This window comes from Gymnodraco acuticeps, unplaced genomic scaffold (assembly GCF_902827175.1).
Source record: "Gymnodraco acuticeps unplaced genomic scaffold, fGymAcu1.1, whole genome shotgun sequence".
NCBI lineage: Eukaryota > Metazoa > Chordata > Actinopteri > Perciformes > Bathydraconidae > Gymnodraco > Gymnodraco acuticeps.
In genome coordinates this window covers 1,024,253-1,041,740 of record NW_022990224.1, presented here as the reverse complement: position 1 = coordinate 1,041,740, position 17,488 = coordinate 1,024,253, and the positions used below count along the sequence as shown (strand labels likewise).

Here is a 17,488-nt window from a genome sequence, read left to right as displayed (position 1 = left end):
TATGTGAGTACCTTCACTTAAGTGTTAATGGATGTGATGAGTTCCTGTTTTGGTTATATTAATAAACATGAGGCGCTAGAGTCCTGCGATAAAAAATACTGCTGTGGTGTTGATTAAACATCAGGATATGAACAAAAATAAAATTCTCATACATGAGCTACCATTTTCTTAAACAAATTGGGTACTCGACTTTAAGAGATCGTTCCCGTCTGACAAAATAAGTGATTTATAAATAATTGTAAAATACTGTAATCCCACTAGTTAGCTGACAGAGAGCAACTTGAATGTCAGAATAGGCAGGTATCAGAGGATCTTTGTGGCAGTCTGTGCCCCAGAATGAGCACACAATTTGATGTATTATGCATATCATTAGTTCATAAACACATAAGGGCAGAACCGTAGAAATGTTGTATCCAAGCCTTTTTATTGCCCTTGACTGGATTAACTTTTGCTGTTTGTATTGCACTGCACATTGTACACAAAGCAACAAGACTGCAAACAATGAGCAAACTAGAACGGCACTCGGCAAAAGTATTTGTGTGTCCACTGTAAAAGTAAGAGCCTGTTTTTGGAATACCTTTGCCTTACTTCAAGTGTTGTTTTTAATGTGAAGGTTTTACCAGATGGTGTCAGGGGATGAAAGGTTGGTCAAAATGATTATAAATCATTCTCTTGGGGCTGTGAAAATCCATACCAATTTAATGGAAAACTAGCCAGAAGCTGACACAGACAAGCAGGCAGACTGACCAACCCTTGCCATCTCTAAGCCGTGCTGTGAGCATGATAAAAAACAATAACAAGAGCAACAGAAAACCCTTACAAATGCATCCAACACAGCCATGTCATGTATTAGTGCCTTGGACATCCCTGAGGATCTCACCCATGACGAGCTTAACATGTTGCAGCAACACAAGGTGCCACAGTGCAAACCAGACGATCAATCAGATGTGTTGGTGGTGTTTAAGTGGTGTCTTCACAATTGTTAGATGATGCGTATACCTCTCTATACACATCAGGCTGTCTTTAAATAGGCTCCAAGCCAACTGCTCTCTTTATGTTTACCGTCATCAAAACTAGCTGACAATTTCACGCATAGGGACAACTATGCTGGATAAGACCTGCATATCACACAACTTCATTTCAAGTTCAACTCATTATGGTGCCTTGTTTCAGATCCAATCTGCCTGTTTCCGAGATTTTAAAGTCACAGTTCAAATGAGGCAATCTCGCTTCAAACACACCAGATATGAATATCCAAAGAAATGATTGTCAGCAACTCATATGCACCCAGATATTAAGTTGAATGAAAACACACAGAGGATTTCAGTGAGCCGAGTCATCAGCAGTCATCTTAGGAACAGCGTTGTTAGACAGCAAAAATACATAGACCACTTTACAGCCAGATGCTTCAAGCACATTAAGGCCTAATCTCTTCGGGGTTACATAGGGAACCAAAGAGAGCGCAGACTGGTTACCGAGGAGGTTGGAGGGCGCGAGTTGAGTGTGTGCCCCACAGGCTTCTCTTTAGTAGATGGTCTATCGTGGTCCACTGTACAGATCGGTGGATCAGGTCAATAGATCATTAAGCAATCCCTATGCTCCAGAAATAACACAGGGATCAGAGTGGAGATAAGAGGCTGGATCGATGCTGGATGGACGGGAGGATGGAGCGGCAGACGGAGGCTGGAACAGGATGGATGGCTCTGGGTCTGCCACGTGTCTTAATGCAATATTTTAAAGGGTCGGTTCCCACAAATTTCTTTAAAGATGTTCTCACTAAGCTGTTGTGGGAACAAGTAATTTTTTATCGTTTTATCTCTGATTTCTGAATCCAACCTACTATGATCCAAAGGTTTTATTGTCATATGCACAAAGCTACAGTGTAGAAATAGCAATGACATTTTTCTGACCTAAGCTCCTCCAACAATGCAACACATATAATAAAATACAAAAATACAAAATAAAAAGCAGTGCAAAAAGTCTATATACATGTCAATAGAATATGGGATGTGTACAAGAACAGAATATTACATTATGAGTATGCTAAACTAGAGAGAGAATCGATGGCAAGGGGATTACAACTATAACAAAATGAACATCTTTTACCGTGATTTAAAAATTGTAATACACGTTTCAAAATGATGCCGAAGTAACATCATACTGATACCGGTTAGTAAAAACCATGAATTAATGCTTTGACAAGTCTGCAGACAGACGGCAGGCGAAAAACCTTTTATAATGCGTGTTTTCTGAATGGATATCGGCTAAGCTAACGTTGTATATGCTCAGACCGTCCACACTCACAACAACGGCCTATACAGACCTAAATAAACCAGCGACTGTATTCGCCATGACACAGACAGTCTGTGGTTTGTACTTGTTTAACTGTTGTCTAGTCTCTGAACAGATATGAGGAGCTGTGATCTCTGAGGGCTAACAGCTGATGACACGGCTCCGCCTACACTGCGTTACTATAGTTACTGCCCCAGCTACTAAACTGTAATTGAAACGCAGCATAAAGTGAGCCTGGCCTACCAAGGCCTAACTATACAGTACTAAGCCGTGTGAGGCCCTGCAGTGGAAATGCGCCATAACTTAATCAGTGACGAGTTTACTATTAATTTCATTATTATATTTTCTCACCAGTTATACTTATGTGTCATTCAGTGATATACAAACATTTTCAAACTACTGAAATGTCTAATTTTGAATGTCAATCTTCTTTCTACTGTTAGAAACAGGCAGACTGACAAGAGTTGTTTCCTTTCAATACAATAGCGTTTTTATACACCTATAAAGTCTTTGTCTCATCAAGTTTATCTTTACTCTTTTCTTCAGTTTTTGTGATTAATGTTAAGAAAGCCTGCTATGCTTCTTTAGTTGTCACATGTCACAACACAGCTCTTTGTATAAAGGATACACCTTTATAATGCAAAGTGTTTCTCCAGACACAGCTTATGGGAGCAGCAGCAAGTTTGCCAGAAACTCTGAATTATTGCAGTTGTAATTATTACTGTGCCAGAGGTGAGGAAACAGACATTATGCACTCCAGACAGGAGGTAACACTAAAATCATCTCATCCGGATGGGGCTATAGGGACGACCTCTTTGTTAGAAGCAGTCCCAATGGAAACTGCTCACAGCCAGGTTGTAGATTATGGAGTCATGGAGGCACATCTTCTGGAAAGACACACTGCTGTTGATTTTTCTTTAAAATGTAATTTCTCAGTGCTGTGAACACCACACATACATTCTCTTTACCTCCACTGCACTGTTGGCAGCAGAAATCCTAGAAAACCTGGGAATATAAACTATCTTCATGCCTACAAACCATGAAGTGTAAGTGAGAAAGTATTTTTTTTTTTTATAATAAAGGTGAACCAACCCTTTGAATCATTGGCTCATGTGAGCATGGCTGGAAACAGGCGAGACTGTCTGGTTTTGGCAACCTTTGTGTCTCCGTAGGTGGGAGACTTGGGTACCTATATGAAACTGGGCAGCTAGGATGGATTTGGCAGTATGAAATGGTAAACCGTCAAATGAGAAAGCACAGCTGAAAATAAATAACATAATCATTTTCTACTGATGCGTTTATTGCCTTTTTAAAATGTGACTAATACATATAATTCTGTCTGCTTTACTCATTAGCATCAGTGGTTATCTGGCGAACCGATTTAACGATGCGCATTATTCCAAACGCCTCTAGACAAAAGCACATCTATGTGGCACCGGCTTCAAAAGATGGCTTTTATTAGATAAGGATGTAATTATACAAAACACAACATTGCGTTGGCTAATGCCATCATAAAGGACTTAATCGTATAGAGGAATTACCATGCCCGCACTAATGCCTCTCTATATAGCAAATAACAGTGTAAACCCATTCTTATGACTCAGATACATTCGTAATCTGAGAGGTTCATTTTAAAAGGTCAACACCTGGTGCTTATCAAATTCTCTCATAAAAAGAGCTAAAAATTGATTTAGGGTCATAGCAGCTTCAAATTCCTTTAGAATTGATCTTGTGCTTTATAATATATCAACATGTTTACCCTGATGGGAGCAAGAGGAGCACTCTGTCTTTGATCGTTTCTCATTATCATCTGTAAGCAGGACCAATATTAAAATAAACAGAGCAGGGGGTAAAGCCTGGGGGCCGGTGCTTCCTACCCCCTGCCTAATGCCGACGGGTGCCCTTCCTGTCTGGGTGCCTGCTGGGGACCTGAGAAACTTCGTGCAGAGGAGGGAGGAGGAGAAGGAGCAGAAAAGCCATACGCAGACGCTCCACCCTAAAGAGGAACAGCATGCCAGCCCCGATGGACATCTGTTTTCACAGGTGTGCTCACCCAATGTGATTAAGATTGGCGCTGCACACATCCCTAGAAATGCTGCTCCAGTACGCCAGCACTGTGGGCACGGGTGTGAGACGGGGGCAGCAGTGGGGGCAGATGGAACTGATGATGAAAGTTTGACTAAAAGCGGAAGTACAGAGCAAGTCATGGAGAAAATTACAGCATGTGTGTGAAAAGTTCATGGGGCTAATTCACTGCAAACAACTGCTTACAAAAACATAATTTAAACAGAGTGGGATTATTCAGAGCACATGCATATTATCCTCCGCTATATGGAAGCGGTCTTAAAGTGTGAGGGAGAGATCCAATGAAAGTGTTGGGAAAAACAACACATGAAAACAATGTTTTATAAATACCAGTGCAATTTCAAAACTGTTCTCAGAGGAGATGGGATGGTCTGAAGGTAAACCTCTCACAACCGGAAAAGCCTATAGGACATGGGCAGTTGTTTTGGCAGGACCATCACGGCTGGTACCCAATGATACAACGCACATGCTTCCATGGCAACCACCAAAGGGATTGCTTTCCCTTACACCAGCAGGCCACTTCATGCTTTAATGTAAAGTGACAACTTGCCTGAATTAATTTGTATGTTGTCAACAAACAAACAAAAAATCCCCCAAACGCATCTAATTTCCAAAAAAAAAATTCTTTATTCATGTTGGCTACCCGGTCCGCCCACACACCATAATTCTCCAGTGGTGTTTTAAAACTTTGAGCCATTTCAAGTGATCTCACTCCTGCAGTAGTACGAGGCAGCGACAAGAAAATCTTTAACGAACGAGAAAGCAATTCCATTTCACAGCAGCGAGGAACCGAGGAGGAGGGGCGGGAGAGTCAGTCATCGGCTTCTAAAGAGAAATGGAAGCCTTGGATAAAAGCTGCTCACCACAAGATATCTTCCAAAAAAACAGAGCAGGCAGACTTAACACTACATCATCCTACAGTACGACTCAGAAGCTTACCTTGCACTGACAACTGACAGGAAGAGCGCTACGCTGTATGTAGCTTATTAGCATCAGTGAATATCACTTTGCTCGTGCCTTCAAACTTCTCAAACCTCTATCTGTGACTTACAGAGTAACGCCTCCTTTAACAGTTGAAATGATTCGGCATACACAGAATAAATATAAATCAAATGCGTGCTTGTACATATTCAGTGTGGGTATCAAAGGCTTTTCATCTTACAAGTTAGGGATGTTACAACGTTGCTGTGTAAAACTTGTTGCTAATGCATGCTTAAGGGAAATGGTTATCGCTGTAAGAATAGGAGTGATAGATGTGCACATATACCAGCCTGTATTCAGAGTTAATGTTGCTTGCTGTGATATCAAGCTGCCGGAAACAAACATATTCCATTAGCCAGTCTGGGATATATTACAAAACCCTGATCACACATCCAATCCTCAGCCCTCCTTCCATTATCCGTCCAATCGTGTGCATCCTTTAACACCCTCCCTCCCTTTCTTCCACCCCTCCCGTGAATGAAGGCATCGGTCCCACAACTCTGCCACGCTCCCCAATCTGCTCTCGCTTCCCATTTCCTGGCAGGCATAACTCAGCCAGGGGTACAACTTCGCTCCGAAAGCTACATGTGAGAAATGTATATAAGTGATAATACTAAGCAGCGCAGATTGTCGGGCCAGCACCAGACAGATGGTTCTGAGAGAGGCAGACGATCAGAGAGAAGCTGCCTACCACCCCTCTGCCCCCCATTCCTCTGTTTCTCTGAGAGAAGGCACAGCTCTGCATGGCACGAGGAACTTCAATGCACAAAAGCGGACTCAATTCCCCCGGTGGAATGAGCTCACTCTAACAACGGGTATCAAAGTCGTTCATCAATGAGAGAATATTTTAAACTCCATCTTTTAAAAGCGTATTGGTGGAATGCTATCAGGAGGCTTTTTGGGGTGTGAAGGACAAACAGAGGCACATAACAGAAAACAACAGAAAACAACAAAGACACATAAAAGATTTTTTGAAGAACGAGAGCAGGAAAGCCCTTCTCAGATTTGTAGCAGAGTGACTAATGACATGAAATTCTCTGTATGCGACTGGTTTAAAAGGCACAATTAGCCTTGCCCTGTGTGTCCTTCATCAAGCACCGCCAGTGCAGATTAATTGATATAATCAAAGGCCAAGTGAGCTTAATTTATGAATCCAGAATTCTCTGGAGTAAAAGTTACACTGTGTTAACAAAAGGACAAAATGACTGACTCAACATGTATTGTGAGTGTGTGTGTAGGAGGGATTTCATGTCTTTATTTGGCATACATCTGTTTTACACTTGGCTTGCTATGACACCTCTTAGGAGGCCAGGGTCAAATAAAGTGCAGGAGAGTTTAACAGCACTCGCACACTGGGGGAGGCAGGACTACTCCGCAAGTAAAACACAGATAGACACAAAAATGAATTCACACACAGATGGACTAGAAACCAGCCAGATAGACAAATTCCAGCCTCTTTGGATTCAGAGAAACTTGTCGCCATGCAGCCTGTGTGGGCAACTTCAGCAATGCCTTCAACAGTCTACATTAAACGTCTCAGACAGATGTACCATAATCGACTCTGCCTTGCGCTCTGCTTCTGTCTTTCACTATCTCTTTCTATCTAAAACTGGCAATTGGAATGTGAAACAATTCACCCACAGTGCAAAGAACTCAATCAGGGGCAAAGGCGCCATAGTGCTTCCAAGCAGAAAATATGTTGCTGGGCCTGGTGGAAAAAGACGAAGGTGGCACAGAATCTGCCGATCGATTGGGATTCTCATTGTTCAGATGGGATAAAGCTCTTTTTGTCTGCCCATGCTCTTCTGACCTTTTTCGGGCCACTGAATAAAGGAAAACGCAACCAAACCGAGAGGGAAATAGAGAGTCTGTTTTGCACTCAACACACTGGACACAGATTGCAAAGCTGGCATGGTGAGGCGGCCACAGCCTGTCTGCCGGCCTGGCCACTCTGTGCCCTGCCCGACCTTGGTTCCACTGCACCAATGTGCCAGCGAGGGCTCCATAACTTTCCATCCTCGCCTAAAAAGAAAAAAAAAACATACCCTCCCTGGGACCAGGCTGGAAAACAGAAACAGGCTCGAGACACAGAGTTCATTAACAGATAAACGGTGGGAGGTGGCAAAAAATAGAGCGAGATGGAAATAAACAAGGAAATGACAACGGACGGAAGATATGGGGAGAGGTTGGCAGCCGTCCATGAAAAAGACAGCTGGCAGCGACATCCTTCACAAACCTGGCGACGCAAGCGGCATTATGGAAGCAACCTCCAGAGACATGGAGAGCGGGAGAAAGGAAAAAGGAGAGAGATGAGGAGGCTTGGAGGAGAGGGGGGTTGTGGCGGTAGATAACGTAGTATTCGTCTCCAGATTCCTCTGCTAATTAACACAGTTCCACATACAATGCCCCCTGCCTGCATCGCAGCCTGGCCCTGGTCCGCAGTATCGCCAAGAGAGGGACGAAGTTAGAGGAAAATGAGAAAAATCAAGCGTGTGTGAGGAAGGGCCGGGGGAGTATGAGGGATGAACAGGACGAAAGGTGAGGCAAGGTTTGGTGGCCTTGTCTGAAGGTGAGTCGGCTCCCCCGCCAGCCTGCAGCCTGGATCCTCTGGCGGAGGGAAAATAAGGGGGAGGTGAAGACAAATGAGTTGGAGCGCGTGGATGCTGATCAACAGCCGAGGCGCTCACTGGCCATCTCACTCCGACGCTCACCTCATCCAGAGGGAGCAAGTGAGAGGGGGTGAGGGAGACAGAGAGAGGAGTGAGGAGGCCAATGAGCCGGCACCGGTCCAGTCACAACACCACAGACACAAATCCTGGTTCTGTACCATTAGCTCCAGACTGTCATAAATCACACAAAGCCAGCCAGCAGGACGGAGGGAGAAGGCCAAACAGAAGTCAAGAAGCCAGCGCCACACAGCACCAATCCGACAGCAAGGGGAAACAAATAGTAACCTTTGCACACATTTAGCATTTATAACAACAAGACAGGCTCCACATGTATCATGGAAGAGCTAGACAGAGAAGGGATGGGTATTGAACCTCATTGCTTTTTGAGTATTAAACTAAATGTGTCCATGCCATCGAATGCTTGGTAAGATTTTTGATCTTGTTTATAAATTCTTTGATCAGATATTGCTTATCTCAGGCAGCAAATATGTACACCTTTATGAGATGGAAGTGTTGATAAAATAAAAATGAGAGTAGAGATATGTGGAACGACACACATTAAAGTTGACTTGCTCAATAAGCCCCCAAGATGTTGCAGTTCATGGTCATTGCCCTAAACCCCTTGGCCTAAAAAAAGCCATGAAACTTAAAAACCCTGCAATGAGAAGGAGTATGTAATGGGGTTTCTGTAAGTAAATACAAACTGTTAGATACAAAAGGTTTACATTCAATCAGCTATGGTATCAACACAGATACTGAAATATTTTATTGGCACGTCTTAAGAAATGTACCGGCTTCAGGACCGAATAAAACCTGCATAGCATATAAAAGCATTTCTATTTGTAGACTAGACCCTCTGCTGTTCTCATAAAAGCCCAAATTAACATGCACATGATCCAGATTGTCCTGCTGCTAGTAGACTATATATTTAGTCATTAGGTTTTTGTATAGTAAATTGTGATGCTCGATTTCCATTTGTTAATGCCATTACTGGAGCAAAAGCCTCATTAGCATTACTGCATGTAATAACCTCGACAAGGGATTTCCTAACCCAGATTTCCACCACACCCAACTGTGGCACGCTGCTTTGGCATGCGCCCTACTGGCAGATAAACAACACATCTGCCTCCCTGTTTGGAAAGTTGTACATATATATTGTATGAACCACTGGAGGAAAGACAGTTGTTTGTGTGTATGTGGGAGAGTAGTGTGTGTTATGTGTGTAGGAAGCGAGGCTCCAGATTGGCACAAATTTGCAGCAGAGCTACTTTTGGTCTTGCAGCTAGTTCTGGTGAGCGTGTGCCAATCCTACCTCACACAGCGGCAAGCCATGGGGGGCTGAACACTTCTACACTGTGATCCAATTAATTTCCTCTCTGCACGCCACACATTTTGACAAGCTAGGAGCGTAAAAAGAGGAAGTGGAGGTTTAAAGGGGGTGTAGGTGAGCAGTGAGGCGATTGGGAATAACTGAGAAAGAGGAAGTGGAAGGATATGCCAGGGTCTGGGAATCTTAGAATTTCCTGTATCTTGCGTTTGAGTTTCTGCACGGAGAGGAAATGCAATTACACGTGCCCTCTCAGCCTTTTCAGGCAAGTGTGGTGTGTAGAAGTGAGGGGGTAGTGGTGGGGCTTGTGCCCTGTGGCGGCCAGCACTCCTATACTCTATGCTAATAGTCGCTTGTTCTGCATTTCTAACAAGCATTTGGTGGCAAGGCTCTGAGTGGGGAGCAGCGGAGGGTGAGTGCAGAGCATCAGCAATGTACGAGGGGGGGTGGGGGTCCGCTGCCTTGTGTCTCTGGAGATAGTAGAAATAATGAAAAACTCTGTTGGGACTTCAAAGCAAACGGCCGGTCATTTCCTGTGGTGATGGCTGATACGGGCATGTTCAGGCAACAAGCACGCACACACTTAGTCACACATTCCTGCCAGCAATAACCCCGGCCAATGAACACCACTTCCTTTGATGGTATAGCGGAGCCAAGAAGAAGAAGAAACAAGTCTTTGGATGTGGAATAGATTTGAAAAGCTTTTGTGTGTGGCTGGTTGAACCATCCAGGTTCCTTCGCCAAGGCCTCGGGTCAACTCTTATGCAATGTGGGTGAAATGTCAGAAACCAGCTAGTGATGTTAACCATTTTTTAAATCAAAGAAACAATAGTTGTCAGAGGGCAATCAGACATGTAATTACATTTTCTTTGCAGAAAATGTTTACATATTATAGCCGGTTTATTATTTACAACATGGATCTGTTTTTGTGCCTAGTGGCTTACGAGTGTGGCTTAATGGGATACTTTTTTCCCACATATAGCTTTTTGCAGCTGTTATTTTCTGTGCTACGATCAGTACAAACCTCTTTTATGAAACATTATATTAGGCTACTTGTTTGAAATGGTTGACTTGTTCTATGACTTTCTAAATGTAGGCACATTTTTTCACTCAGGAGATATCTTGTAAAACATCAGGTCACTCCTGGTTCTTTGGACTTTGCACCAACTTTTAATTATATCTTTTACACTGGCTATAAACAATCATTTAGGCAGGTATGCGTCCCTCCTTTGTATTATCTCTTCAGTGATCCAATAATACATTATAGAGCAACTGTTGGGCATGCCCAATATTGTCTTTGTCAGTTTCAGAAATGTATATAATAAACAAAGTCTCCAATATAAATCAATTTTAGCTTTTTGTACCATACCTTTTCTTAGTTTCCAGTTAAATATAATTTACCTATTATTTAACTATCACAAATTGCAACAAAAATACAAACTGTGAGATAAGCCAGTTCCCAAAAATGTCTGGAGACGTGTGTGTTGCTCATTTTTAGAACAATACAGCCCGACATGTACAAACATGTGGAGGCAACACAATCTGACTGGTAATCTATGAGAGGGAGGGAGGGAATGCAAGCTAACATAAACAAGCCTGCAGTGGCCATTTCTGGCCGATCCCGTTTCTTATCACACCATCTACTTCTGTCATGAAAGCCAGACTGCCCTGTAGGATTTGTGTTATTGTATGCATATGTGCGGGTACACTCCCAGAAGCCCATTCATGTATGTCTCTGTGTCTTATGTGCAAGACACCAAGAGCAGGCAGAGTGAACAAAAACACACATCTGGTTCCATTCAGGATTCCTGGAATTCTTTGCCTGCTTGGTTCAGATTACTTCCCGAGCCCCCATACTGGCTGCGCAGGAGAGCAGATAAACTATGCCGCTCAACACAATGTCTCGCCTATTCAACACTCGCAGGGTGTAAAGTTGACAAGGACTAGAGTTGAAACTGAGTTTACAGGCGGTTTCTGGGTGTAGACGAGCCTCAAGCTACGTATGCTAATTTATTTCTTCTCAACCATTGCAAACCCCTCCAAGGAATATGTCGAGTGGGAGTGGGTGCTAAGGGAAGGGCACATTAAAGGTTCTGCCAGACTGAACAGCACCTTAATATGATCCTAACCCCTTCCATTGATATTCACTGAGGAGAGCCCCAGCAGTAGAGGGTCAGCTCTGTAGAGATCCAGACCAGAGAGACAGAGACAAGGTCAGGAGACTAAGAAACCTTCAGAGCATTTAGTAAAAGATGTAGTGCCTCATAAGCAGGCATATCCACGTGAGAAGAAAACTGGAGCACAGATATATTCTCCTCTGTTCGAAGTCGGAAATCCAACTAAAGTAAACCATGTTCATTGCCGTTTTGTTGCGAGGGACCCTATGCGAAGCAATAAAAGAACAAGATTTTTTCTATTCCAAAAGGAAATATCTATACGCCTCGTAGCAATAATTCTCAAACGTCACTTTATTTTACATTTAACAGAACGTTCCAATTCCCCCTACCCAATTCTCTTATCTCCTAGGTTTGACTGAGTGATGTCTTCAGCCAAAATCACCTCGTCTACTCCGGTTCCCCAGGAGATGGAGTGCCGGTGATGTAGACGATTCAATCAGTGAGAAGTGAAAGAGCAGATCACAGACAATACGCCGCGGCCCCATTACCCCCGGTCCTCGGTTACTGCTAGCGACGCTTAGCTCGGGCCCCCACATAATGGGCCATAATATCATTTTACGCCATGTTCCAGCTCTTTATACTAGCTCTAAACATAACTCTGTCGCCAAGGCACAATAAAAACAGATATATTTCTTTATTACTCCTCATGAGGCATATCACCAGATCTGAGCACCCCTACAAAGGAAACTAATATCTACACAAACCCGCTTTCCTTGGCTCATTTAGAGCAGACGCACAATTGTTATTACATTGAGCTGCACTCTGCCAGCCTCACCTCTCCATGCCATTCACTCAGCCTAATGGACGTTTTATTATAATCAAATGAATATGGTGTCATCATTATAAATAACCTACTAAAAAAGGCCATGTTCTCTGCCTTGCAATATGTTTAAATGTCCATCACGCCTCAAGCAACGAGGTGCCGCATGTTTAATTCAGAGCCGATGCAGTTTGCGTGCTGTGTGCCACTGTAAAGGTGAAAACAGCAACTCGTCTACCCTTTGCTTACCCTCACGTCTCCAAGCTGCGCCTTTCCACTCACCCAATAATCGCTCTCCACAGTTTCTAGCATGAAGTCTCGGGCAGCTTCATTACTTTGCGTTATAGCAGGAAGGATGAAGCGTCACCTGGGTACTCTTCTTTTGAGGCCATTCACTTTCTTCATCTCGAAGGGGCAACTGCTAAGTCTTGAGCCAGATGAGCAGAATTTCACTTCAGCAAGGGCAAGTTATTATCCACAACTAGGAATCATCCCCTATACGATATACGGGGCCATTGTCCTCTACCCTATATATCATCAGGTCTGACCAGCCCATTTACAAGATGGGGATCTGACGATAGATGAGCCAACAATTGGGCATGAACATATGTGGTTGTGGTAGTGTGTGTGTGTGTGTGTGTGTGTGTGTGTGTGTGTGTGTGTGTGTGTGTGTGTGTGTGTGTGTGTGTGTGTGTGTGTGACCGCGTGTGTGTATGCAAGACGTAGCAGGAAAGGAATTGGGGAATCCAATCTCTCACACAGAGGAGCAGAGACAGGCGGGCAGATATGCTCCAGGCCCAGGATAACCCAAGCGGTATCTATGAATGAAATGACAGAATTACGGGGGTATTAGAAAACCTGCTGAGATGGTTGATAATGCAGTTTATGGTCAGGCGTCACACCGCTTGCAGGGAAAAAGTCTAACTGTTTAACTAATAAAAAATATGGACATGCTCTTCAAATAGTCACAGAGCAGAACATTTCAGGCCAGGAGATCTTCCTCTCCTTCCAGTAATGGTTTGGTGTTACCTACCCAATGGATATTAACACAAATAGTCAGAGATTTATGTCAGCTGCATTGTTGTGGATGAATCTGTTAAAAATAGGGACAGTAAACATAAGCCCCCCCTATCCTGGTTAAGAATGGGATTATTGTTGTGTCAACAACCCCCATAGATAATAGTAATTACTGCCTGTGCTGCAGCACCATCAGACTGCAACTTTGCTAGATGACAGCTTGGTCCTAATTACCAAGAACCACCAATTACTGGCTCCATTTCATTATTTATTTTGCTCAGCACACCCAAATAAAAAGAGACTTCAGTGACTCTCGGCAGCCACAGCTCTGGCAGCTGCAGAGGAACATCCGAAGGGCCTGCTGAATCATTGTCTTATAGTAGTTTTCCTGACAATATAGGAGTCAGCATACAAACACATCATTGTTAGTTGTACCGAGTAAAATAGTAAAAATGAAGCTCATAGGGGCTGTTTTACTTCCTCTTTGCCCGTCACAGGAAGTTATTTAGCTGCAAAGGAAGTGCTTTATCATATCTTCTTTTCCCACTTGCTTCTGCTCGTTTATATGCCAACAGGGCTGCAGAATCGATTCTAAAAACATCAGCCCTGGAGCCTTTAACTACTAACACAGTTTGCATGTTGTATCTACATTCATATTTCATTCATTCTGCTCTGAGATCTATGATAGAATAATTGACTTGTCTGCCATGGAAAAGATGTCTTCCAAAATAATAAAATAAAAACACAATTCTTTATCTGGCGAGTGTTTTCAACTACCCACACATCTAATTGCGCAGATGTTTCCTATCACCCTCTGCTGCCAAGCGTTGTCCAGTGATGGCTGAGAGGAATGGGGCTTGGGCGGGGGTGTGAAATTCTGCTTTCCCTGCTCTGCTGAATTCTCCAGGAACTTGGCAGATCATTGTGGAGATTTGTATGTCTGTGGATTTGATATAAAACTGTTTGAGAGGCTCGTCTGGAGTCTGTCTCTCATTGTGCCTCCCCTTAAAGTGGGCCTGGCTGTTTAGCTTATGTTCCCGTAAAGCCTGATGGCCACGATTCTTAGCCCCCAAGGGTGCAGATTGGACGATTATTTTGGCAAACAGGTCTCATGCCATCATCTGAAAAGTACCAATTACAACGCTTTGTTGCTCCAAAAGAGGATGCCTCTCAGTAAAGAAAAGCCCATAATCCACACATTTGGAAACCACACAAAAAAACACCTGTATCGCCTATACAGATTATTATAATCGTATATCTTGTTGATTACCAAAACCTCTTTTGGTTACTCAGTGCAAATTCAATGAATAACACACCTGCTAAACTGGCATCTCAAGCTTAGCAAGCTGCAAAGCATACAAAGCTATCACACTCCAAAAATGACAAACCATCTCAAAAACAACGATTAGGTATGTATAGAGTCGATCTAACATTATGATCCAAAGCGCTTGGTATTTAAATGACGGTTGCGCAGGGCAGGCTTTGTTTGCAGGGGCTGGAGTGGAGCAGTATATGTTGCCCGGAGGCCGGATCTGTTCCAACTGTGCCCTGGCAAGAAAAACGTTCAGCCCAGTCAGCCTCGACAGCTTGGATATTCACAGGGGGCGATGGAAAAACTGGAGGGCTGCAGTACCATGTTGGAGTTAAGGGAGCTCTGCGGAGGAGGGGTGATGAGTCAGGAACAAGGTGTTTTATATTATTTTGGTACCACAAGGACATGGCATTTGCCGTGTGCGTTGAGCAAATCCAAACGTAGGCTGAGGAAGAGGGCATTGTGTGGCCTGCGGTGGTTTAAGTTTATCATCTGGCATGTCAGGAAGAGGCTAGCAGCATTTTTAGCCACCTTTACAAATTCTCAAGGTGCTATTCTTAATGCCAACACTGCAATACTTTGCTTTGGTGACTGTACATTCTCAGAGCCTGGAATTGAATTATTCATTCATCACTGCAGAGAAAACTGAATACTCTCAATGGTTCATGAAAATTACAAACAAAGCATGACCATGATGTTTTTTTTAACATGTGCAATTTCTTCCACACTGATTGTCATAGCAATGATCTTAGATAAGTTGAAACATTGTTTCATTTGACAAACCAATTTAAGAGGTTTCATAGATCACAGTTTGGATTATCACTTTGATTTAGTGTGAGAAATTAATTATTCACTCTCATCACTGGGGATGCATAGTTGAGTTATGACTCATTTTAAAAATCATACAAGAGACCTTTGATGTTGGATAGCTTTCTCATCCCCTTATTAACCTGAAGAAACTTCAAAAATGTCAGTCGGGATTTAGCCATCTGTAATATTTTGAATAAAAGGGGAGCCTTTTTGAAAAACAACATTTTGTGTCTGCCTACTCTTTGAAATGGTATTTGTCAGACGTATGACTATCCCGTAAAAAACCTTATTTACCTATTTTATATATCCTTCAAAGAAACACATTTAAAACCAGTAAACTAAACGAGCATCTCAAGCAAGAATAAGGGTGTGTAGCCGTCTCATTGCTTGCATTGATTAATGTTCAAAGTATCTTAAAGCAACACAACAAATAAAAAAGGTCAGTGTCGTGCAAACAGCTGAAAAAAGGAGAACAAAAACAAGATTTGTTTGCTCTTTTGCATCCAAATCCATTTATTCCCAAATACCTCTTTGCTCCGGGGTTATGCAATGGGAAGAATGATTGACACTTCCTAATCCTCATGGATACCAAAAAAACATGTCATTACCATGACATTTACACAATCTTCTGGGATGTGAGATGAAATGTGGGAACAACAAAGGGATAACATCGGTGTACAAAACTCTAAAAACAAGGCACGTGAATTTGTAATGCCCTGTGTTTTGGTCACAGGCGTAGCTTAAGTACTAAGAGGGAAAAAAACATCCCTCCACCCTATTTCTATTAATTCAGCACAGCTAGAACAACCACTTGGGGTAGCCTACATTTCAAATAAGCCATATTTTGTATATCTTTAAGACCAGCAGGCAGTCTGGCAGGCATGCAGTCCTGGAGGAAATGTGATGGAAAGTGGAGCACAAGAGTTTTGACCTAAGCAAGTGGCTGATTATGGAGAAGATGAGCGAGAAAATAAGTTGTTTGTCGAGATAAGCCCTTCACAGATGGACGAGTGTGGCACACTAAGAAACCAGCAAGTCCTGAGGCTTTGTGGCAACTCTGGGTTTTAAAGTTCACCACAGAAACAGTTAGAGGTTTTTCAAGACAATTTCAAACATGGGGGGAAGGGCCTATGCAATTTTAGCGGTACCAATAATATTAAGCAAAATGACACTACATACTGTACTACATATTTTCATAGGTTTGGTTCTCCAAAAGATTGCAAAATATATAAACAATGGCAACAACTAACAACACTCATATGCTTGCATGCAAGTACCATACATCTTATCACTGCTATGAATTATTTTATTTTACTGCCATCAATTTCACCACTCTCTGGGGAGAAGTGTGCCCCCCACGGCCCGAAACTGCCCTTGGATAGAAGTGATGAACAGTGGGTTAACCCAAATATAGTATATCATGCACCATTACATGTCAATATTCCTCACGGTGTCCTTTTACTACTTGACTCATAGTAAAACATGGTGGTATTTTCCACTCTTGACTTAAGTATTAACAGAACAAGCCTTAACAGCTGTTTTATAAAATATTTTAGCAGCAGTTTATTGCTGGGGATGTTAACTTAATGAGCATCAGAGCAAATGTAATTATATGCAGCCCTTAATAAGCAAGTTAGAAACCAACTGGTGGGCAAATAAAGTTTTGACAGAATAATACGTATCCTAAGTTGTAGGCCAAGACTTGACTTTTAATTGGACTATTGTTTCCAGACACACAAACAAACTGTGTTGACCATTTGAAAGGAAGCAATGTTCTATAAGCTCAATAACTGAAAGTGTTATTATTGGTGTGCTGTGACACTGTGGCTGACCCTTGCCTGTGTGTCTCCCAGGTGAGACGGCCAGCTATCTGCCAGGCAGCAAAGCTATTGCCTCACTCCCTTTCCTCTGCTAGGTCCTTTCCCTCGAGCTCACTATCGCCTTGCTACCTCTGTACTGACAGCAAAACAATGGGAGCCAGGACTGCCTTAACGAGTAGAAAGTGGATGCTCGACTAATTAGAGTTCCCCCACCCCCCTCTACGACATCGCCTCCAAC

At 42.9% G+C, this 17,488-nt stretch overlaps 1 protein-coding gene across 1 annotated transcript in view; it reads right to left on the bottom strand.

The window, feature by feature from the left end:
- plxnb2b (plexin b2b) overlaps positions 1 to 17,488 on the bottom strand; it is a 127,327-nt gene that overhangs the window by 83,124 nt on the left and 26,715 nt on the right.